We start from the raw sequence: 23082 nt of genomic DNA, 5'->3' as shown, positions 1-23082 counted from the left end.
TTTTTATCACTGTGGGAGCCGAGATGTGGGTGGGCTGAATATTATAGTTCTTGAGATGAAAACATTTTATGTTTAAGAAAAAAAGAATACTTCAGTAATAAACATGAATGATGGGCGGGGAGGCAATATTTGCCTCTGTCCTGCCTGTCCGTATACTCCCCTCTAAAAAAAAAAAAAAACCCCACAGGATTGCATATGAGTGGGGCCCACCAGCGCAGGTCCTCTATGTAGCTAAAGACCAAACCCCTTTAAGAGCATGGAGAGCAAGCCTTCGGAGGTACTCTGCCCTACGAAACCTATTCAGTCGCACCACTGTTTCGCCGGGTCCATGTGATAAGAGAACTAGTGTGCTACGCAGAACGAACGAAAAAGAAAAGCCAATTTAACCCTATTAAAAATATTTTTTTTAGTCAAATAAGTTGCAAATTCGAGAATATAAGTTGGATTTTTCTTTCAGAAACAGACCAAGTGTGGAAGATTATAACTTACTTCAGCTGAGCTTTTCCACAATGGAATTTGTGTCCCGGTAACCCCTTGGAACGTTTGCGATATTTCCCGGATTTTGAGGCTTTCCGACGCTTGCAAATTGGATAAGCTGACCATCTACACACAAGAGCAATCATTCGATTCTTGCGACTGGTTTACTTTGGAAGTGATAGCAAGGAAAATCTGCAAACTGTGCGATTTGTCCTGTCTGCGCTCGAGATAATTCAAGATTCGTAAGTCTGTCAGTGTTTCGTACTGAAAGTTAAAATTCATTTAAATGCATTTTAGGTCTAGACTTTTGATCATCAGAATCTGTATGGTCTGGGGACTTCTCAGTGGGAAAAGATGCGTCGGCGCTAGAGAAACGCATTTGGTGACCTTTTTAAATCTCTTACAAAGTTTTACGTTGTGTCAGATGTATGCAGCTCGCGTGGACACCTGCCCGCACAGACTTCTGCAGTACACTTTTATGCTTTTTTTTAAGAGACGTATTACACTGTTCAGTAAAGTTTTATCTGCTGTGGAAAGCGCCAGTAGCTTAGCCTTGAAGGTATTAACTTCATACAGATCGTCTCACCTCGCGAGGAAAATGTATCTTAAAGGTAAACAACGTAAACTAGACAAGTCTCACTTCTACTAAGTTTTTACTTGGAAGTTTTAACAGACTTTATAGTGTGTCAGCTGGAAACGGCACACTTGGCGGCCTAATTGAAAATTAAAAGGTAATGGGAATACTGCTTTACTGGCTGCTTTTATTGAGACCGATAGTATTGCTGTCCTACATGGGGGAGTTGTTCTCTCGCTACCCTGTGGGCGGAGGTCACTAGGTTGGGACTTGTGTTGGGTTCTAATGACCCAGGTGTTCCGACGTCCGGCAGGCGTGGTCCAAATTGTAAGAGAAACACGTTTCACTCCAGCGACGTTATTTATCGTAAATATAAAAAGGTATTTGTATCAAGGTATAGACACCGTCTTTCACACTAGTGAATGTGACAAGGTATTCAGCACTAAAACACTTGACCCGGGAGTGGCTTTCCCTCCTCAAGGAAACAATGCATTTGAAAGGCAAGTTATTATCGAGGGAATTGTTTGAGAGGGGAAGGGAATTAGCATATCACGAAGAGCTCCAGCCTTGCATGGTATTGTGCAGCGAGTGTATGTTCTGAGGGGGATGGGGGATGTTCCCCCCGCCAACCCCCCTAAACTGTGAACCGAGTTGAAATTAGGCCTGTAGGGAGATTTACAAATGAGGGGACTAGATGAAAAGGTGTGATGGTTAGAAGTGATGTCTTTCTGAGTGGAAAAGTCTCCCATGTGACCCTCCACTGAACGCTGTATGAGGGCGTTGCAACAATCTTTGTCCCTCTTAACTTATTGCCATTTCTGAACCTACAAACATCTGGTCATGCGCTGATATCCTTTGAGCTGAAATGGAATGACATGAACCGGCAGCTGAACGGCAACACAAGAGCCTTCAGGCAGGGAATCGTGCACGTGTGTGATTGCTGCCGGTCGGAAGTGCCTGCTCTTTCCGAGGTACAACTGGCTCACCGCTTCTCAACATTTCCCATACGTTCCCTCAGCAGGGGATCAGAATATGAAATATGCACGTGCCATTGTTTTATTTGCCAAACGGGCAGATCGACACACGTCTCGTATTTCAGCACTTTGCTGTCATTTTATGGTTGCGTTTAGGAAATGTAGAAACGTGAAGTAAATTAATAGCAGGTTCTCTGATATGGTATGGTTGTGCGCAGAAATTAAATGGTGGGACATTAAAACGTCAAAATGGGAAAACCTATTACCTGCCATTCTAAAATTCAGTAACACGTGGAATTACAACCATAATCATATAAACAGAAATCTATGCATTGTTATATGAAGACAAGTCTAGATATAGTGACCAAGGTTTAGGAAATAGTTTTTACTTACAAGTACACCTGGGTGGGCGGCAGGGTCCCCTCAGCTTATCTTTTCTCCTCTGGTCCTGTATTGTAATCTTCTTCCCAGTCATCTTTTTTCCTCTCCAGGTGTCTGTCTCTTCTCTGCTTTTCCTCTGTTGTCTTCTCATCTCCTCTCCAGGTCCTGCTTTCCGGTCATTTCCTATCCTCTTCATGTTTTTCCTCTCCCCTATTCTCCATTCATCTTTTCACTTCTCCTCTGGTACTGTCTTCTCGTCATTCTTAATTTTATTGTTTATTTATTTTGAATTAAAGCTGGCTAATAAAAAAAAACAAATATGCTGTGTAGCACAGCTACACAGGTTGGGGTGGGGGGAGGTAAGTGAGTGAGTGTCAGGGACGTGTGTTGGTTCCAGAAGGTAATGGCACTGGCAGACTCACTGTATGTTGAATGACAGAGTGCTGGCTATTTTTGTCAAGCCATCACTATTCCCGTCAACCTTGATGAAGGCCTGTGTGCCAAAATGTGTTGGTTTAAAATAAGGTGTGGATTTGGATTCTCCAGTCATTGAGTGTTCCTGGTTTCAATTTTATCTACTATTTTTGTCAAACTGGCCAGGATATTTGGGTTGTAAGTTATTAAAGGAACTCTTTGTAATGGTGTCTCTCCAGTGGTTCCTGCATACAAGGAAACTATTGCAAACTTTAACAAAGTTCATTTTGATGGGTTTTGTTTGCTTATCTTTGTTTGTTTATCTTGCACTTTTTTTGTATGTCAAGGTATGCATGCATGCGTGTATGCAAGTAGACGTGTGTTTAGCTTTACGTTCATGTTCTGCACTGCATTTTTCCATCTCTGACACCTGGACAATGTCTGACTCTGAGAGTGAGAAAAGTGGTCTTGACTTGTTAAATGACCTTTGACCCCCAGTATAAATGCTGCCATTATATCGTCACCATTTGACCTGTGTTGGCTTGACCTGTTCTGACCTGTGAAGTAAATGTAAGCCTATTAGACTGGTGGATTGGATGGGAAGTGGAGGGACAGGGGACTTTTTTTAACCTTTCAGGTCTGCCTGACATGGCACATACACAAAGTGCTGCACAGTGAAACTGTTCGGATCCACTATTAGTTAGTACTAATTACAGAACACAGTCTGGTTCAAGTGAAAGCGTTCAGTGTCTCTATATGCGAATTACCGGGGAAAACCTTTGATTTAGTGAAGCAGCAGTACCGTAGATTGCACGTTTAAGAGGAATTTTCACTTGTGCATTAGCATTTGGGAAAATATCTTTGACATGTCAGCTTGTCTTCTGTTGCCCTTTTAAGTTAACATGAATTTCATTGTGGAATATATAAGTGGAATAACCATTGGTAAAAATCATAAACACAAGCTCAGGGTAACATTGTCGATATAACTTAAGCCTAATTCTTATCTCCCTCTGACTGCAGTCTTTCTCTCTCTCCTCTCTCTCTCTCTCTCTCTCTCTCTCTAACACGTGTGTGTGATATATTATATACACACATACATACATACATACATACATACATACATACATATGTGTGTATGTATGTGTGTGTATATGTATAGATTACTGTTTCTCTTTGCTGTTAGCCCTGTTCTTTGAAGTGGGGCAGTAGAGCTGGTGTCATTGGGATGTCCATGTTTATGCATGACCAGGTTTCACATGCACTCAGTCTAGGCTCTCAGGACAAGGCTTTTTTCTACTTTTGTCAATGTGACATCAGACACTGTGCACCCCGTCCCTGGTCATTTTCACTTTTAACTTTACCATTCCTCTTTCATTCAATACCATGATTCAGCTGTTCTATTATGTTATATTCTATTGGTCTTGTGAAGTGCAACCTGACCCGTTTTAGACAGGAAGCTGTTACCAGGAGTCTGAGATCTCAGGAGTCTAACATCGAGCAGTGCTGATGGTTCGTGCCATAGGACTGATGTAATGGGTTTTGACCTCTATATGTGATCCAGTGATTAAAATCTACACAATCTACTCAATTTAATTATACTTTTCTTGTTTTAGCAGTGTAATCTTATCGCAGTGTCTGCTCTCTGGGAGCCACAGTGTAAAGGGTGGCAAGGTGAGACCCACAGGAGGTCACTCATGTCTCTTAATGCAGAAACAAAAGCACATGGTCATGTTGCTTGTTGCACTCTGCTATAGAGCTTAGTTTGCATTAAGAATGGGGAGCCTCAAAACCAGTAGCCATATGTATCAAATGGTCTCTGTTGGCACTCCTTGTTTGCATCTTTCAGACCTCCATCAGCCCCCCCTGGTGTAGCATGGCATGTGAGGTGGTTGGGGTAGGGGCATTAAAAAGGGAAGCTGGGCTCCAGGGCCTGACCAGGCCAGAGCGTAACCTTGCTCCCTGACTCATCAGCCCCAGCACCTGCACACGCTCAGCTTGGCTCCAGCACGTTCACATGCTCCTTAACAGATGCAGGGACGCTATGTTAAATAAGAAATTTCAGATTGGCCAATGCAATTTGCTTTGTTTGTAGTTGTGTGCTTTAAAGGTCACATGCAGGTTGTATTTTGTTCCACAACTTCAAGAGTGGGGACCTGCCCACCCTTGTTCAGGTGACAGAGCAGCCAGACATGTCGTCATCATTTTGTCATATCTGGACACATTCAAAACAGGAAGAGGAATGTGGAACAGTTTCTGTAGACTGTACACAAACACTGAACTTTTTTTTCTTCATCAATGATCAGTCCACTATCTTTTTGCCCAGCTAATTACTGATGCTTAAAATGTATCCCATAACTCCATGGGGTTTTGTGGCTTCCTTCTGGAGAAGAATGAAAGGTGCTGCCACTCAGGAATGGTTACCAGGGTGATCTGGGAAGCAGAAAAAAAGCTTTCTTAATAGCCAATTGCAGTGACAATGTATTTTAAGTTGTGTGACTTGTCAGGGGGTTGGGTAGAGGAGAGGTTGAGGTGAATGGGGGGGAGGGGGGGCAGGCAATGAGTCAAGTGGGAGGAAGGACAAGCACTGAAGTGACATATTCAGAGGGAGACCTTATCCATGCAGTTCAGAAGCATTGCTCCTGGCTAGTGTGTGTGTGTGTGCGCGTGCGTGCATGCCTTTGCATTTGAGGAAAAACATATTGGACTACTGCTTGTATCTCGACCTATAAAACCTCCCTTATTCTTCCAAAAACTTTTATTTTGTCTGACGTTCAGTACTGAATGACATCAAATTTATTCACAATATGCTTCATACAGAATGTAAAGGTCAGGTCTTAATTATATTTGGAATTAATTTCATTTTTCAGATCACGCAAATGAGGCTGTATTATAATGAAAATAGTGTGCCCATATCTCATTAGACTTTTCTTTCCTTTAGTTCCTTAGATTGTTCAAGGAAAGCTAAAATGCAATGCAATAAGTTGTACTGTAAAATGTACAATGTTTTATTCACATCCCTTTTAGCTAACGTCGGTTTTCACTACAGGATGTTGTGGGAAAGTGGAGGGTTGCCTGTGGATCAGGGTGTGAAGTGTGTGTGCATGCTGTTGACACACACTCCTGCTCACATGACATCTCTTTGTTGTGTCTCATGTAATCAGTGTAACATTTGGCTCCAAAAAGTTCTCACTTTGTATTGCCTGCACTCTGTCAAAGCTGGATTTTGTGTGTGTGTGTGTGTGTGTGTGTGTGTGTGTGTGTGTGTGTGTGTGTGTGTGTGTGTGTGTGTGTGAGCAAGAAACGGGCAGAGAGGGTGAGTAGTTGATGGCTTTAGAATACCACCTCGTTCTCACAGGTCGTTATGAAGGGTTGTGCCAACAGGATCTCTCAGTGGGGTCTCCTCCTCTCTTCACTCTCTCTCCCTTTATAACACAAGTGAGCTGTGGGCACCTGATTCTTAATGACCGTGTCTGTGTGTGCTCTTACATGTCCATCCTCATGCGCGAGTCGTTCAGGCTGGTATTCTGCTGAGCGTTTGGGGGAGGTGGTGCGTTCCTCTTCCCTGGCAGCACCCGCTCTGCAGGGGGGGTTGCAGCAAGCCGTCCGGCCTCTTTTGTGTCTTTGTTGGAGTGGAGGTTGAAAAGGCCAGCGAATGAGAAAGAGGGAGAGATAGAGAGGAAGAGTTGGGGTGGGGTGGGGAGAAGGATAGCAAAGGAAAATGAGTGAAGATGATGAGTTTGGATCTCTGCTTGCAGACAGCAGCAGGAGCCCGGCTGTTGCTAGATGTGAAGTGTGTGTGTGTGTGTGTGTGTGTGTGTGTGCGCGTGCACGCGCGCATGCGTGCATGAGGATGAGTGAAAGAGGGAGGAAAAGCTCAAATGCTTTGAAGTTGTGCAAAGTCAAGGCTTTCTTGATTCTCAGCTTTGCATGATGTTTGCAAATGCTCACAAAACACAGTATGGGTTTCTGCTTCTGCTGGCACTTTGCACTTTGTTACCTGGGCCATGCTGCCATTGCTGGGTCATGCCTCTTCCAGGGAATTTCTCATGAATGTCATGTCTCCCTTTTTGAGGGGAAGAAGGCCATCAAGTGTTAGAGTTCACTGACATCTGACCTCAGCTGAGTAGTAGCGGAGGATTCAGTAAAGGGCAGGCACACGTGATTGACAGGGTTCTCCTGTTTCACCCAGTTGCTGCTAAGATGCAGGAGCACTTCTGGAAAGGTAGACTGCACTCATCCTCTCTTCCTTTTTAAACATTCTTTGTGCAGTTTTTTGCCTTTCTAGGGCTTCCGGCCTATTTTGCAAATACCCACTCACACATGCTTTCATGCACTTGTTTGCTCACTCTCTTCCTCTGTTACTCTGTGAAGCTCTTTTTTTCTGTGTCCCTCTCAGTGGTGTTCAGCAGTGTCCACTGGGGCAGTCACCCTGAATCCCCTCTCCCCTCCTCTTTTCACTATTTCTCTCTTTCTCATTCACTCTTTTTTTTTTTTTCTCTCTCACACACACACCTACCCCACACCCCCTGGGACTCTTTATGTCCTGGGAAAGGGGGTTTCCATGGGGAAGAAAGGATGAATGTTGGACCAGACTGCTAAAAACTTTTTACTTTCCTTTTAGAACCTTAATTAAGCGCTTCTCTCTCTCTCTCTCTCTCTCTCTCTCTCTATTTAAATGTGTTTCATTTTTCAGGAACATGGGCTTTAAATGGATCTTGGTATGGTCCTAAATATAAAGTAGTCCTAATACTTCCTGTAGCTAGTGTTCAGATATGTGGAAACCATATATCACTAGTTTGTGTTAGCTATGTCAGTAATTCACAGGAGCTTCAGGCTCCAGCAGGAAGCTTACAGGGAAGGTTGGCTGCCTGGGAGTGGGAGTCCTCCACAGACCTCCGTGCCTCGTGTGGAGTTCCTGCCTCCTTTCACTTACACTCTGAAACTGGTCTGAATTTGTGAAAGAACATTAAGGCAGTCATTGAACTAAAGCCAAGTCAACATACTGTTCACTTCAGAGTTGCTGCACTTAGACTGTTTTTACACTCTGCTCTGAATCAGTATGCTATACAATCATGTGTCCCTATGGTAAAAAAACGTCTGCATGTGTGACTCTGCTTTATGCTTATTTTGGTTATATATTGCCCCATATTTGCACTCAGTTGGACTCAATGCTATGCGTCAATGCAGATTAGAACTTTGACAAGGCAAGTTGATTATGCATGTGCAATAATGCACTACAGTCATTTGTAATCTGACAGTTAGTTCTTGGCTCTATTAAGGACCATAGGGTTGACAGTCGGGGCCTGTCGAAGTGTGTGTGTGTGTGTGTGTGTGTGTACATATGCATGCATATGTATTTATGGATGGTGTGTGCTTTACCTTTTATCTGGCATTTATAGGGTTGACAGTTTAACAATCCTAGTCAACTTTCTCAAAAATTATATAATTTTTTTTTTTTTTTTTTTGTACTCCGCCCCCTGGCACAGAAAGAGTTAAAGCACACTTGATCCACCCAAGTATGTGTGTGAAGGGCTCCCTGTGGTTAAGGGGTTTCTTAGCAACCCTTTTGCCACTTGTTGCCAAGCTCTGGTGGCTCGCTAGTTACCCAGGGAGCCATCTCTTGCTGTGAGGGCCTCTGTTCACTTTTCTTTCTTTTAGGGAGATTTGGTGAACCAACCACACACACACACACACACACACAAACACAAATCCTGTTGTTCACCACTCTTGTGCCTTAGTAATGTAGTGCACTGAAAGATTTTCAGATTTCTGTTGTGAAAATGAACTGCCCTTCCAGTACCTGGTGTGTAGTGTGGTGTGCACTGTGTGATATCTGTTGTCTTTTTTCCAAATAATGCTTCACCCCATCCTGCTGAAACAGAGCCTTGGCCTTTTAGACCCAACAGTAAATATTTCCACAGTACCTGCCTACTGACTGTGCTACATATAGACCTGTGGCAAACAGACATCCCAGTGTGTATTCGAACACGCTGCAGAGGAATGCATAATGTTTTTGGGCCGGAATCTTCCAAAGGCAGTTAAAGATTCTGTTCTTGAGAACATGTATGTGACATGGACCCCCCCCCCAAAAAAAAACAAAACAAAACAAAAAAACAAAACACACATCCACACACCAGGCGCAGATTGTACAGACCTCAGCCACAATCCTCCGGACCATGCAGGTCTTGACTGGGGACGTTTCTAGTTGAGTTATAGTAAATCAGTGCTTAAAATGATCATTTGACTTTGACTTTTTCTTAAAATGGAACTCTTTCTCTGTAAACCAATAGTAGTAGGCTCTACATAGGATCTACACAAGATTTGAACTTTATGGGTGTTGAGTGCCTTTTGCAGTCTAGAATGTTTTGGACACAGTATGAAAGTGGTTCATTTATGAACCCCATTACATGTGCTAGGAGGCCTGACATTTGGTGCCTCAGTTTGTAGCATCAACAAGCTTACATCTTACTAATTAAATAGCCACAAAAAATATTGTGTAACAGGTTCCTACCAGCTCTATGTAGGTGTCCAAACACTCCACATACACCACCTCAGCTCAGAATGTATGGACAGAGTTCCTGAATGAGTTCATATTGGTGAGGTTGGAATTTTTCTTTTGTATCACCTAAAAGCCACGTTTCTTGTCGTCCATAGAGGTCAAATGTAGCAGCTGGTATCCCTGTGCTTGGAAATAAGTGCTGGTTATGTTTATATGAGAAGTCCACCATGTGATATTTTTCTATAAAACCGTGTGATGGAAAGCTGGGTGCAATCACGTTCCAGATGAGAGGAAGCATTTTAAGGCCTTTGTCTTTGACTGTGCTCCACTTATTTCACTACTCAGTCAAACTCATCTTCCCTCTTCTCTGTCTTTCTTTCTCACACTGTCTTTTTGTTTGCCTGACTGTGTTGGCCTAATTATCATCTGTTAAAAGAGAGGGGGTTTTACCGGACTGTGGGAACTTTAGCGGGGAGGGGACTGTTTGTGTGAGAAATGTTTGTGAAATTGCACTGTGGTATTTTGCATGTAGGTGTTTTTGTTTGTTTTTGTTTGTTTGTTTGTTTTGTTGTTTTGCATCAGGAAGCTCTCTTCTGGGGAAATGGGACCTGATTAGTCAGAGAGAGCACCTATATGGTTTCTTTCAACCGGCCATTCTCAGAAGAGCATGGTTAACTTAGTTCAGTCAAACTAATCTCTGATGTGCTATGGTAACCATGAAATGAACTGACCAGTTTCATATTTAGTCAGATGTTTTGAGTAGAATAGCTTGTCTATCAGTGGTAGAACAACTTATGTCAGTATGCTGTGCTCAATTATTTCAGGCATTTATATTTCTGTATTTATAGGGGCGAACTAAAGGGTGTCCTAATACCCTTTAAGTTTTCTGTACATGAATTAGTTGGTGCCCAATAGTCCAAGTCCCTTCACTGAGCAAAGGCTCTTATGTTCCTCTTAGAAGTATATAGGGAGGTTTGTCCTAAAGCTAGCAGGTGTCCTCAACTGTGTCTGTGTCTGTGTGCACACACACACACACACAAACACAGAAACGTATAGAGAACTGGATGCTCACCCTGAGGGGGTGTAAGGGTGCAGACATTTACTCCTTATGTCTTCAAAATTTGGGACCACTTGCTGTTTTATTCTGCAGTGAATCTTTTTTTTTTTTTTTTTTTTTCCGGTGTGAATTTGAATGGAACATTTTGGAAAGTTAGCATTCGAAGTTTACCTCATGAAGATCTCAGTGGGAGGTTGGTTTAAAGCTACAGCTCCTGCACAGTTAGTCTTTTTATGCCCAGAGTTCTTACTGCCTACAAAAATCAGACTTTGTTTCACCCTTATACTTGGCTGTGTAACTTAACATTATATACAGTCATTGTTATTAAAACCGTACAACTAGCTTATGATAAATGTATAACACTTTTATTGTGCATAGTTGTTTTTATCTGGATATCTGTTTTTGCACGACAACCACGCATACAATTCTAAATGTTTATAGCTTCTCTGTGCCCAGCGTCCAGGTAGGTGAGGGACTTTGTGTTGATGATGTATGTGCCATGATGTCTTTGACACCACAACAGGTGGTCTTTCCCCTGGGCATTATTAACACCCCATTGTATTATAGCACAGCCCACATATTCAGACCCTTCGGTTGTGGATGCAGATTATGTTGTGGTTTGATTGGCAGCTGAGGTCACTGGCTGTTTGCCATCTGTTGCATTTAAGAAGCTTGTGTGTTGTAGTCACTGAAAACAGCTCGGTGTATTACTTTGCATGGTTTCATTCCTAGTCTTGTCAGTCATAACTCTTAAGACAAAGTAGTGTCTTCTAAAATCATTGATGGTGAAACAAAATTATAATTGTGATGCTGTATGGGATTGATGACATACTGCTGCTTATCTTATAAAAATGTATGTAAATACTACCTTCAGTATGCGACCTTCCATCTGTAACCTAATTATTGCTTCATGGCTGGGACTGGCCAGTCAGCACCTGGTGTGGAAAAAGTATTTGAACAAAGAATCCAGTACATTTTGTTTTGCTTTTGAATTGTTTTGAATTGCTGTAGTATTAAGATTCCCATTTTTTCTTCTCAGCTCAGTTTGAGCTAAAGCCTGAGGAATGAGTTGTTGTTATATAGGGAAGTTTCAATGCCCTGTAGTTCACTTCTGTGACAGTTGTTTTAATCCCCATAGCTACCATGTTTGTTTTTTTTAAATTGTGCTCTTTGGATGCGTGTTTGGATGGTGAGCACCCGTAAAGGCCATGTAAATCTATCTACTTACACACACACACACACACAGCAGGAAGCACTGGTAGCAAATTTGAAGCAAGAGACAAAGCAGTGTGAAAATTATTCATGACAAATATGACGCACCCACTTGTACACATTCTACAGTCAGTTGTGTGTGAAGGGAAGAAACCAAGGTCTATCACACTTTCTCTCTCACTCTTAATTACCCCTTTACTGCCCTGTATTTGTCTGTCTGTCTTTCTCTCTCAGGTGTCTCTGCATTCCTCCAGTTCAGGGGTTAACCCAAAAATGTTAAGCAGCGGCTGCAAAATATCAAAATAATCTTGCACACGCGCCATCCATTGGCGACTAATGTTGTCTTTACGTTGCAGCCTCTGCTTCCCCTTGGCAGAGTCCTATTTCTCTGAAATGAGCTCGTCTATGTATTGGAGGATTTGTGGATGTTTTTCACAAGGCCAGGATGCACTCAGTTTCCTCTGCTGTCCATCTTTCACTTCTTCATCTAGCAGAAGCAGGAAGGCCGAAGCCTCCTTGTGCTGTCTGGCACTGCGCTTGTATTTTTTTATTTCTTTATTTTTTGTGTATATAATATAGGGATTATTTTGGGACAGGAAAGCTTAAAATGTTTATTTTTAGTTAGTTAGTTATTTTATTTTCATATGTTTCCAATGCACAGGCACTCAGAAACAATGAAATGTTTAGGACACGGGAATCTCTTATTGTACATGACGCCACTATCGCATATTATACAACCCCCGAAGACATAGTACATAATGCGTGCAAAATGCATAGCCAACAAACATTAGTCAACTAGTGTTCATCTCTCTTTACTGTTTAACGTTGCAGTGTCCTAGGGATAAAAACTGTTCTGACAATGAAAAACACAAGTATTAGAGGCCATCCTGCTATAAGATCTTTTAATTGTGTAATCTAGGTGAGGGTCATGGTTCGAGTTGGATTCAGCTAAGTGATTAGTGGTAACCGCTGAAGGGAGAGCATGGCAGTAGAAGGTCAGGCCCTGCATGCCCTCGTCTTGACGTTGGTTAACGTCTGGCAGTTTGCTGTTTTTCTGATCCAGTCCCCAGAGTTGGGCTTGAAGTCCATGCTTTTTCATTAGTGGTTTATGACTGACTGTCTTCTTTTTGATATTTAGGATAAAATGAAGGTTGTCATTTTTCTAATCAACTGCTTTATCCTTATTTGATGTTCAAAGATGTGATTTGAAGGAAGTATTCAGACTCCGTGTCATAGTTAAAAGTGCAGTGGAAGAGGAATACCTGGGTCGGCCTCTAGCTGCAGCCACAAACTAAGGAGGCTCTCGATTAGCTATCATGCAATTTAGCGGTGATTTAGGACACATTCCTTTCAGCGTTTGGTCTTGAATAGACCTATGCGCTATACACAATGCCCCTGTGTTTCTTAAAGATACTGGTAACCCAACCGCCACCTGGAGCCAGGCTGCAGCCAGATCGCTGTGTACGGAAACCTTGGTGTGTGTGGGGGGGGGGGAAGGCCCATGCGTTCATCACTGTTTGGCTGGGCAGACCAAGAGGAGAGGCTCCAGCCTGAGGTCTGCTGTTCCCAACACTGGTGGATTTGCTGTGGAGCTGGAGTGGATGGCATTCTGCTGTGTTTGTGTTCGTTCAACTGGAAATGCCTGCCAATATCCCCAGACCCCCCACCCCCTTAATATATTTGTATTGGACTTTTGAAATTGAATAACAAGTCTTGGCAGTGTTTTTGGACAGAATAGTTGGAGGAGTTGCCATCTTGGCCAAAAAGAATGAAAGTTTTTGCAGTTTGGTTGGAGTTTTTTAGAGGATTGGTTGGCTGCTTGTTCAAAGTGAAACCATTTGGGTGCTGTGCTTTAAACGTTTAGGTGGGCTCACCTTTCATAATTATCAGAACTGTAAATCCTAATTATGCTAGTGTATCGCGTAAATGTTGACACTAGAACTCAGTGTGATGCGTTCACAATTTCATCGGAGCTCATTTTCCTTTTTCATTGCATTGACTTACAGGACAGTGTGGTGACTGATTTAAACATGGATTTCAGTTGTGTTGCAGACATGAGGAATGTGCTTGCACTCTGCTGTTTTAACAATGCTCTGTCAGACTCTGGTACGTTTACTTAGTCTCTCTCATGCTTGCAGGGTCTGTTGCTCACATTGCACCCCCCCACACACAAGCACACACACACAATGGTACAATGGCTCAGTCATATGAAATACAGTAGCTCTGAAATTCTTCTGGATTTTAGTAAGAATTCATAATATGTTGATCATCACCCCAGTGTTGTTGGCAGGACTAATACTGCCTTCCCCATACCTCAGTAAAGTCTGTTTCTGCCTCTGTCTAGGACTCATTTAATCTTACGCAGGCATATGGATACGCACACCTTTTGTTCTTTGATTGGTCGTGATCCAATGGTTAAGGTACTTGTAATCAGAAGGTTGCTGGTTCAAGCCCCACCACTGCCAGGTTTGCTCTGTTGGGCCCCTGACCCTCAATTGTTCAAGTTGTACTCAATCATAATTGTAAGTCGCTTTGGATAAAAAAGCATCAGGTAAATGTGAGCTAATCAGAGGATTGAAAGAAGTGGATGCTTTCACATCATATCTAACCTTTTGAGCTGTCTAAATTAGACTAAAATTCTACAACTGATAATGTATGCTGTGTATATACATTATATATACCCACACACCGTTATACACGAACGAAATCAGTGCTATATTATTTGTTTATTTAGCCTATAAATGAGTCTAAGAATAATTTGTTTTTAGATTGGAACAGTCTCACACTCATGTCTGACCTCAGCTGTGCTTACACACCCATAATCAGAATAATCACAGTCCCTTGGGATTAGCCATATCTTCAGATTCTGAATTTCTGCTGATATTGCATTAGTATGGGAACTTTGCTAGCTAGGGGTTGCATGTGGATTAGCCAGCAGACTGGCTGTGTGTGTGTGTGTGTGTGTGTGTGTGTGTGTGTGTGTGTGTGTGTGTGTATATAAAACTATATACAGTATCTTATTAGTACTGCTTGTGGACAGTATCCTTTTTATGGTAATGCTGTTTTAAATGGCTGTTCAAATTTGCTGTTGATTCATCTCTTACTGCTGTGCAGTCCTTTTTGACTAAACGTGAAGCCCGAGCCCCCGACACGCAGGCGTTCTCAGGGAACCCAGGTATGCACAGCCAGCCTGCTGCTATGAGCGCAGTACAAACAGCAGTTTGCCACGGCTGTAAGGAAGCAATTAGAATGGCATCAACAAGCCCAACCTCATGCCGTGGCTGGCATGGGGCAGCCGTGTGCACAGGATATTCCAGAGCTAAACTCGGGCCACTTAAATGCAGAGAGCGAAAGCAGAGAGCGGATACCAAAGCTGAGTGTGTTTGTATGGGGTAATTATAGCTCACTGTGGCCAGTCAAATGGGCCCAGTGCTGGTTTTAAGAGAAACCTCTTAACAACTCCCTAAACCAGTGACTTTCTTTTCTTCTTTTGGGTGATGTCAGGATGGGGTGTGTGTGTGTGTGTGTGTGTGTGTGTGTGTGTGTGTGTGTGTGTGTGTGTGGCTCCAGACCCCAGGAAAGTGAGGGGAGCCAGCTATGCAGAGGTTGGTTAGTGGCTTTTTCCACAGTAGAAGAGGTCACTTTCATGTCAGCTGCAGAAAACCCAGTGAAACAGATTGAGTCCTTTTGGGTTTGTTTGTTTTTTTTGTTTGTTTTTTTTGTCACTGAAGGATTTTTTTTAATTCTTGGCAATATACATGTGCAGAGGCTGGTGGAGTTGTTGGCATTCATCGTGGTTTCCAGTAATTCTTAGCTATTAGGCCACAGTTTTATTAGCTGTCATTTGTTTTGGCCTAAAAACCACAGTGCAATCATTTATACTTGCTTTTTTTATATACAAATGTTTGACTGGTCTACAGGTTTTAGACTTGCTCTGGTAAACTGTGGTGTTTCCACGTGGTTTGGGAGCGGAGAGCCTTTTTAATTTTTTAAAAATATATTTTTTAAAAACACATACATTGGTGCTATTGTTTGAGACTTCAGCAAGAGGTGTCCTTGTTTTAGAGAAAAGCTCTGGAGATTTTTTGTTTTTTTCCATCTGGGTGGTGGCTTGTCTTGTTTGGTCTAGGGCTTCGAGGTTTTGGGGGGCCCAGGGCCAGTGTGTGTATGCTAGTGTGTGTGAGGCAGAGATCCTGTGTCATATGACGAATGATGTCACATCACAGCGAGGCAGAAGGGGACACGAGCTTTGTTTAAGGCTGGGCTGAGGAGCAGAGCGCGTGTGTCAGTGGAAGAGGAACTCGTTATGACTCGCTTTGAGTATCTGCATCCTCAGATTGCTACTGACCTCGCACATATACTTTACACATGACGTGCCATAATTATTTTAAAGGACCTGTATGTCTTTTTCAAACTGTATAAGTACTTAGCTGTTTTAACAGTAATCTGTAACTGCTTGGTATGAAGCCAAACTGTAATTTGTGCCTGTAGTTTTCTGAAGTGGCTTTTTTGTTTTTTGGCAGTATGGTTTCTTCCTTTTCCTACATTTATATGCACAGGATTGGTACAGTAACACTATACAACCAAGACTTCATTTTGGGTTATGACATCATTCCCCCCCCCCCCCCCCCCGGCCCATCACTGTCTGCCAAAAGCAGCTGAGGAGTAAAGATTTGGTAGTTAGTGTGCTCAAGTGACACCCATTTTTGGACAACAGAGTTTTTCTGCCTACGACTTGCCTAAATGTTGTCTTATCTGAAGGTTTCATCCGTGGTGACTGGACGTTACCTCAGGGAGCATTGGGTGGACAAGAAAGAACAGGTTGGAGCGTTTGCCCAGGATTTCATGGGTTCAGGCAGGAAAAACTGTAGTGGAATTGGATGCTGCTGCTTCTGTGCTGGAGGGTGATGCCCACTTCTCTTCTAAATGTGACTTTTCTTTCCCTTCTCTATCATGCCTAACAGCACATTCGCAAAATGTTTCCTTCTCTCTCAGTAACTCATAGTTTTGTGTGGGGATGTCTCACATTATGTCCTTAATATTAGAAAAGAAATTCTGTTGACTTAACACTTTTCATTTACATATTGTATTGCCAGCCCAATCCATGATGTGACCAGCTCCAGCTATACATTATAGTATAAGTATTTCAGCAACAAAGCATCAGCCTGGAGCCCACATGCTTGAAGTGTCAGGGTCCTAACCACTGCAGGTTTGGGCTGTGGCACTATTGGCATCCATGCTGTTTAGGGCTGCTAGCTGTCTGTACTTGCAGACTGGCTAATCCTTGGTGGTTCCTTGCGTAAGAATGTGAACAAGCTATTATTTGGCGTAAATGGCCACTTCGTCTGTAAGAGGTGGCTGGTTCAATGGGAACCACATGCACCATGCATGAATGCTGCATGAGGCTTCTAACCCTGTTTTCCTTCATACTTGTTATCATCTTTTGTACTTGTCTTACTACCATGTTTTTAGATGTTGTTGCTTGTTTTGTGGACTTGTGTGTTGTTGGTTGTTCTGTCTTCTGTACATGGACATAAAGGTTTCACACATCACTTACTGATCACAACCACATAGCTGAACCACACAGATTATTTTAACGTTCATATAACAATGTAATATTTGTGTAAGGACACCCATGTAGAACATTGTAGTGGACTTGATTGCTAAAGTATTGAGAACTAACTCAAACCTCAGCAAAGGAAGTGGCTTCTTCAGTGATGTTAGAATGTCATTATGCAGCTTCTAAAAGAACTGAGATGGGTAGCATCTCTCAGGTTAATGTGAAATGGAATGACCTGATTATCAGTACGCCACCTGTCCCTAACAGCCGTTAACGAGCAATTAAAAATGCTTGAAGCCAACAACCTTGGTTCAGATTTAGATAAAAGAAAATCTGATTTAAGAAACTCAATCTTGGATAATGCCATCAAGACCTAGTAGCTGCGAAATTATACTTCTGGCAGACAATTCTCAATTATTCTAAAAATGTATGGTCCTCAGAGGTTTTAAATGATTTATAAATGCAAATTTCCTTTATCATCTTCAGTTTAATTTTGCTTGGTAATGTTAAATGTATTATGATATGCTGCTTCAGAGAGATCGAATCTTCAACATCAAAGTTCGGTTTCCCAAAAACAGCGTGTTCTGGGAAACGGAATATTAAATATCCACAATGATATTCTTAAGATGCTAACTGCAATTTTAGATTTTATGAACTACTTTCTTCACAAGGATCTGAATAATATAAAATGCGATAAAAGGCAGTCCCATTTCCTAATGCTAATTAAGCCGTTCTCTTCGTCTGATTGACCATTTTCTTTCTACAGGCTGGGATTCCTACTTTAGAGGTCACCTGTTTGTGATTATACGACATCTGAAAGTTAACCTGGGAGCAACTGGGGTAAGATTATTTGTTCTGCTTCATTTCTCTCCTGCCATTTAAAATGTGAAGTCACACACTGAGGTTGGGTTAACTCCTTTCCCGTTGTTTTCAGTTAGTACCACACCTTAGTTTTCAAGGTCAGTGATGGCTACAGACTTTAGCATAGTGCTAAAGATTACGTTGATTTCCCCTTTTTATGTGTGCTCAGGTCAGTTGACTTTCTTTCCTTTCAAAAACAGTCAGAACAAGGGCTTTGAACATGATGTTTACTGGTCACTGACAGGGTAGCATGGTATGTAAAAGGAGCTGCCAGGTGATATACTGGTTCCAGGAAGCAGAGATCCTAGAATTATTCAAAACAATTTTACAGGGAATTGCCTCGTCAAAAGCTAGGCTCCATATGTATCTGAGAAGCTATCACAGAGCACTTTGGACCCCATAATAAGCCAAGACACACACTCTCTCTCTCTCTCTCTCTCTCACACACACACAGAGAGAGAAAGAGAGAGAGAGAGAGACACTAGGCCATGGCTGTGCTTCTCTAACCGCGCAAACCTATACTCTTCAAGACCTATTCATAGAGTAGAGGCCTGTGTTTACTTACACCAGAGAGAAGACACATGGCAGCCTTCAAACAGTGGCATTTGTCCATATGTTTTCAAATTTCCTGTCTTTTGAACAACACCCCTCCCTTTCCCCTTGTGTGCCACCATGTTTTAGTCTTGCCCTAAACTTCTCAACATATGTATACGCACACAGACTTGCGCCTTACATGCAAATACACATACATGCAAACTACGCCATGTTTTGATTACATTAGGAAATTTGAGAATACAGTTGATTAGCACTCCCTCTCTCTGTCTCTTTGAGTCTCTCTCTTTCTCACTCACTCACTTTGCTGGCTTGGCTGTGTGGGAGAATGTGGAGCAGACGGTTGTGTGGTGTTCACCAGTGGTTTGTTGTTTTTAGGAAGGTCATTGCTTTCAGGCAGGATTGCCTGGATGACTTTCTACAATCAAATTCCTATCAAATGATTATCATTCTTCTTCTGTACTGGTAGAACATTAACTAGGGTCTGTCTATGAGCGTTTAATACACGTGGCAGGCAACACACACACACACACACACACAGACAGACAGACTGTAGTACATGTAGGAGCCTGCGGCTCTGTGACGCAGCAGCATGGCTTATTGTTGCTCTGCGTTTTACGAGACGGTGATCTGGAACATATTAGTTAAGTTGTTGTAAGGGGCAGCTCCCTTTCTTTACTAAGCATGAAGTATGGGATCAAACAGACTTGATATAGCAAAATTAGTAGTTGCACTTTATATATGATTCCAGTGATGACAGTTTTGGTGTGTGATTGCTGTGGGTGTGTGGGGCTGCGTGTGTGTGGGTGTGTGTGCTGCTGAGCCATGGGGGAGCTACTGTACACCAGGTTTCCATAAACCACGGCGAGCCTCTCTGCCCTGTCTCCGTGTGTTAGCTCACGTGTGTGAGATGGCTGAGTAAACACACACGCGTACATGCGTGCGCGCACACACACGCTTATAAAAGTACAGTGCTGCATACACACCAAGTCTTGTTTGTGCATAAACACATGTATGGCTCGCACAAGCACATGCGCATATGCTCACACACACACAGCTGGAATTGGCTTCAGCACATGGGCATTATATTGCAGAGTAGAAGGGAGCTTCGTGGGAACCATTTGTGCATATGTGTGTGGAAGTGAACCTGGAGTTTTATTTGCAATGGAAGAGAGGCTGGATGAGTGGCTCCATCGTCAGTCCAGCCCTCTCTAAGCTGCTCGTCTGCACCTGTATAAAACCTGGCAGCCCCTGTAATATGATCGCCGGTCGCTGCACACACCCTGAAAGGCCGGGAGGAAGGAGAAGGGATTTGGGTTTGACAGAAACCCTGCGCTGCCGCCACGAAATGCAGCTTGCGAGAAGGGTTGTTTTGTGCAGCTCTGCATGATGTTTGGGGCTGTTCTGTTCACTGACACTCATATCTGTTGTCGGAGGGATCGTATTGCCTTGAGCCTCGCGGGCAGACAGAGCTGTCCAGGACCTGCCTAAAGGCCTTGAGCATGTAGCCACACATGCACACCCAGTCTGGAGTGGATTAACCTGAGCGTCTGAGAGTAACAGGCTTAATTTAATCAGGTCCTCAGTGAGTAATCAGTGGGATCAAACCAGGCACCACATAATGGCAGTATGTGCTACTCTGTTAAGCAGGCATGATTCTGTCTGAATTTTCTTTGTGTGTGTGTGGGATATAGAATCTGAGTGCTTTCCTACGCTGAGGAAGAGAACTTCAAACAGCGGTGTGTCTGTGCGCTCTGTGACCTCACACACCTGTCCTCGTCACCTGCCTTTGGTGTTGTCCATAAAGCCAAGGTGACTTTCCCCCTTGGATTATGAGTTGTGTGGAAGGAACATGACAGTTGTAATCACATCATCTCATACATCATCTTGTTGTCCTTTGCTCTTGAGTCACGTCCTGTTTTAGCAGTCAGAGCACAGACCGCGCCCTCTCTGATTGGAAGCAAGGAGCGCCAGAGAGAGGGCTGAATAAAGGAAGACGGATGGAATAAGAGATGTGGAAATTCGGCGTTTGCGCGGATGAGGAACAGGATTTTGAGGCCAGTGGCTTAGATGGAGGCACAGTTAAATTGAGAGGGAGCCACAAAAGGAGGCAAAGATGAACTGAGGGCAAGGCATGGGTAAATAGAGAGGGGAGCGCAAGGGAGGGGCAACGGATAAATTGGGAGTGGAGGTATAGTTGAGCTAAAAGGTACAACTTGTGTTGCTATTGTTAAGCATCATGTCTCTTCCAATGTCACCTCAGTCTCTTCTCTCTTTTATGATCACTGATGTCTGGAATTACGTTTATTGTCCTGCATTCTAATGAGCTGTAAGAGCTTTTATACAAAACAAAGGCACACACCACCATTCATTTTTATTCATCTGTTTATGCTGAGTCTGATTCACGTCCATGTCTATTAGATCAGATTTTCAAGGGGATCTGTAGAGGGCAGCCCTCCATTTTATTAAGGTGGATCATTTTAAGAATGGTGTGGGTGTGGGTGTGTGTGTGTATGCCTACATGCGCATTTGTGTTTCTTGTCCCTTGTGAGCTAAAGGCCTCTCATAATTTGACTGTTGTTAATTGTTGAGTCCTGCTTTTTATGTAATGGAGATAAACAATATTTGTTTGAGAGTGAAAGTCTTATATAGCCAAATAAATTTGGATCTACAGTTTAACTGGGTTCTAAGATCACAAATAGGGTACCATTTAGCAAGGCCCCTCTGTTGAAAAATGGGTGATTAAACGTATGGAGCAGACTGATTCAGATTAGTAATGCTGGCTTTTCTTCATGCAGTGTCTGTAAGCTTTTATTTGTGCATTCATCCACATGTTTGTATACGGGGGTGTGGACCTCTTGCTTCCAGTGCAGTTCAAGTTTTCCCCAGGTCTTTTGTGCTGATCACAAAAGCACTGGGTTGTACGTTCTTTAACCCACTGTGTGTATTCTTCTAGACCTACCTCTCAGACAAAGCACAGGAGGAGGGTTTTTCATCAGGGCTGATTTTTAAGTGCTTCATCTGGCCTCAGAATCAGCTGTTAGACCTTGTTAACAATAAACAGCTTAAAATGTATAAGGGAACTGGACCATGCTGAGATTCAGTGTGGTGTGTAGATGTGGACAGCCATTGAAGGCCACCTTATTTATTTTAAAGGGAGGAGAAGCTCAGGTGTGATTTGGTTTTCTTCGGCATGTGTAGTGTTCCCTCAGGACGTCTCTCCCTCCCCCTCCATTTCTCTCCCTGTCTAACTCTATTGTTGCCCTTCTCCCTCAAGCTCAGCCTTCCCCTTTGCTGAGAGACAGCAGGAATAACACAGGGCGCATAGTAAAAATCCATTAACGCACACTGACCTGATCTGATCAGCGATGCAGATTGCTGTCAGGTGTGTGCTTGTGTGAGGATGGGCGTGCTTGACAGTTCCGGGACCCATCCCCCAGGGCTCAGGGGAGTGTCTGGTCCCTCCTGCACCCTGCCCCGTGTGCCATTGGGCTGACAAATTGGGACCTGTCCTCTCGCCCTGGGAAGCTGTCTGCTGTAGCCTTTCCAATTAAAGTCTTTCTTAGGAGCCTCCGAGTAGCCTCTTGCCTTCAGCCAGGCGACAGTGCAATCACTGCCCCAGCCTCCGTCCAGTGTTGGCCAGTACACAAATAGATGGAGCAAAGGCGCTTGCGTGGATGTATTATATCTGACAAGATATATGAAGATGAGAAGATAAAATAAATGGGATAAGGGAAGATAGATGAGCGCTCCTGTATATTAGAGTGGGGGTCATTTGGCGAGCGAGCAGACTAGATAAGGGGGGTGGGATTCAGGGGGTCTCACCCAAACAGCATTATGCTGTGTACACTCACAGCCTGCTGGCTGCCTGAACCAGAATAAGAGTCAAACCACAGAGGAGTCTGCATGTCTTCAAAAGCATATGAGGGGCAGGTTGTGTGCACTTTGTGTATTCTACCTTTTGTTTGTTTTATGTTTCAACCCCTAGTCAATTTCACAGTGCCAAGTATGAGGGATATAAGCATCTTTAGTCATGACTGCACGTGTCTCCAGTCTACCTAGACGATGATGCACTCTGGATAAATATGTAGTGTGTGCTGGTGCTTGCCCTCCCTGGTATTGATGTGTCTTTTTTGGGTGTGGTATAATAATAGGTCAGGCTTGATTAGGAGGGCAGGAAATGGGAGAACGAGTCAATGTTTGCTCTCGTGGAATGACCCAAAAAGAGAGAGGGAGCGTGAGAAACACAGAAGCTCATTTATTCGCTAGTGAGATGCATGTTGACAGACAGCCCTCTGCATGGTTTAGGGGTGGTTAGAGTTTTTTTTTTTTTTTGGTGAATGTGTAGACGCTCATTGTTTCCTTTGTTGTTTTGTTTGAGATGCTGGCTGTTAATTTCTTAAGGTAGATTTCCTCCTTTTTATTTGCGGTCTCGATTCAATTACTCATTCGGTTTGCATGCGTGTGTGGTTGGGCAAAAAAAAGAGCGTGTAGTTTTGAGTTCACAGTGTGTGCTCCAGT

The 23082-nt window shown here is 43.1% G+C and overlaps 1 protein-coding gene across 6 annotated transcripts in view; it reads left to right on the top strand.

Annotated features, from left to right (window-relative positions):
- The first annotated feature begins 236 nt into the window (after positions 1-236).
- The window catches only part of plxnb1b (plexin b1b), a 59925-nt gene continuing 37079 nt past the window's right edge, over positions 237-23082 (top strand). For 3 of the 6 annotated variants that reach the window (XM_035524259.1, XM_035524254.1, XM_035524255.1), the window contains exons 1-2: positions 237-719; positions 17915-17988. The gene's annotated coding sequence lies outside the window, so the exon portion shown is untranslated. Of the gene's footprint in view, positions 720-949; positions 1089-17914; positions 17989-23082 lie in introns of those variants that run through there. The other 3 variants (XM_035524258.1, XM_035524256.1, XM_035524257.1) reach the window with 3 other exon arrangements.

This window comes from Electrophorus electricus, chromosome 3 (genome assembly GCF_013358815.1).
Source record: "Electrophorus electricus isolate fEleEle1 chromosome 3, fEleEle1.pri, whole genome shotgun sequence".
In the NCBI taxonomy this organism is placed as follows: Eukaryota; Metazoa; Chordata; class Actinopteri; order Gymnotiformes; family Gymnotidae; genus Electrophorus; species Electrophorus electricus.
The sequence above is the reverse complement of the archived record's forward strand: the minus strand, read 5'-3'. Positions and strand labels throughout refer to the sequence as shown.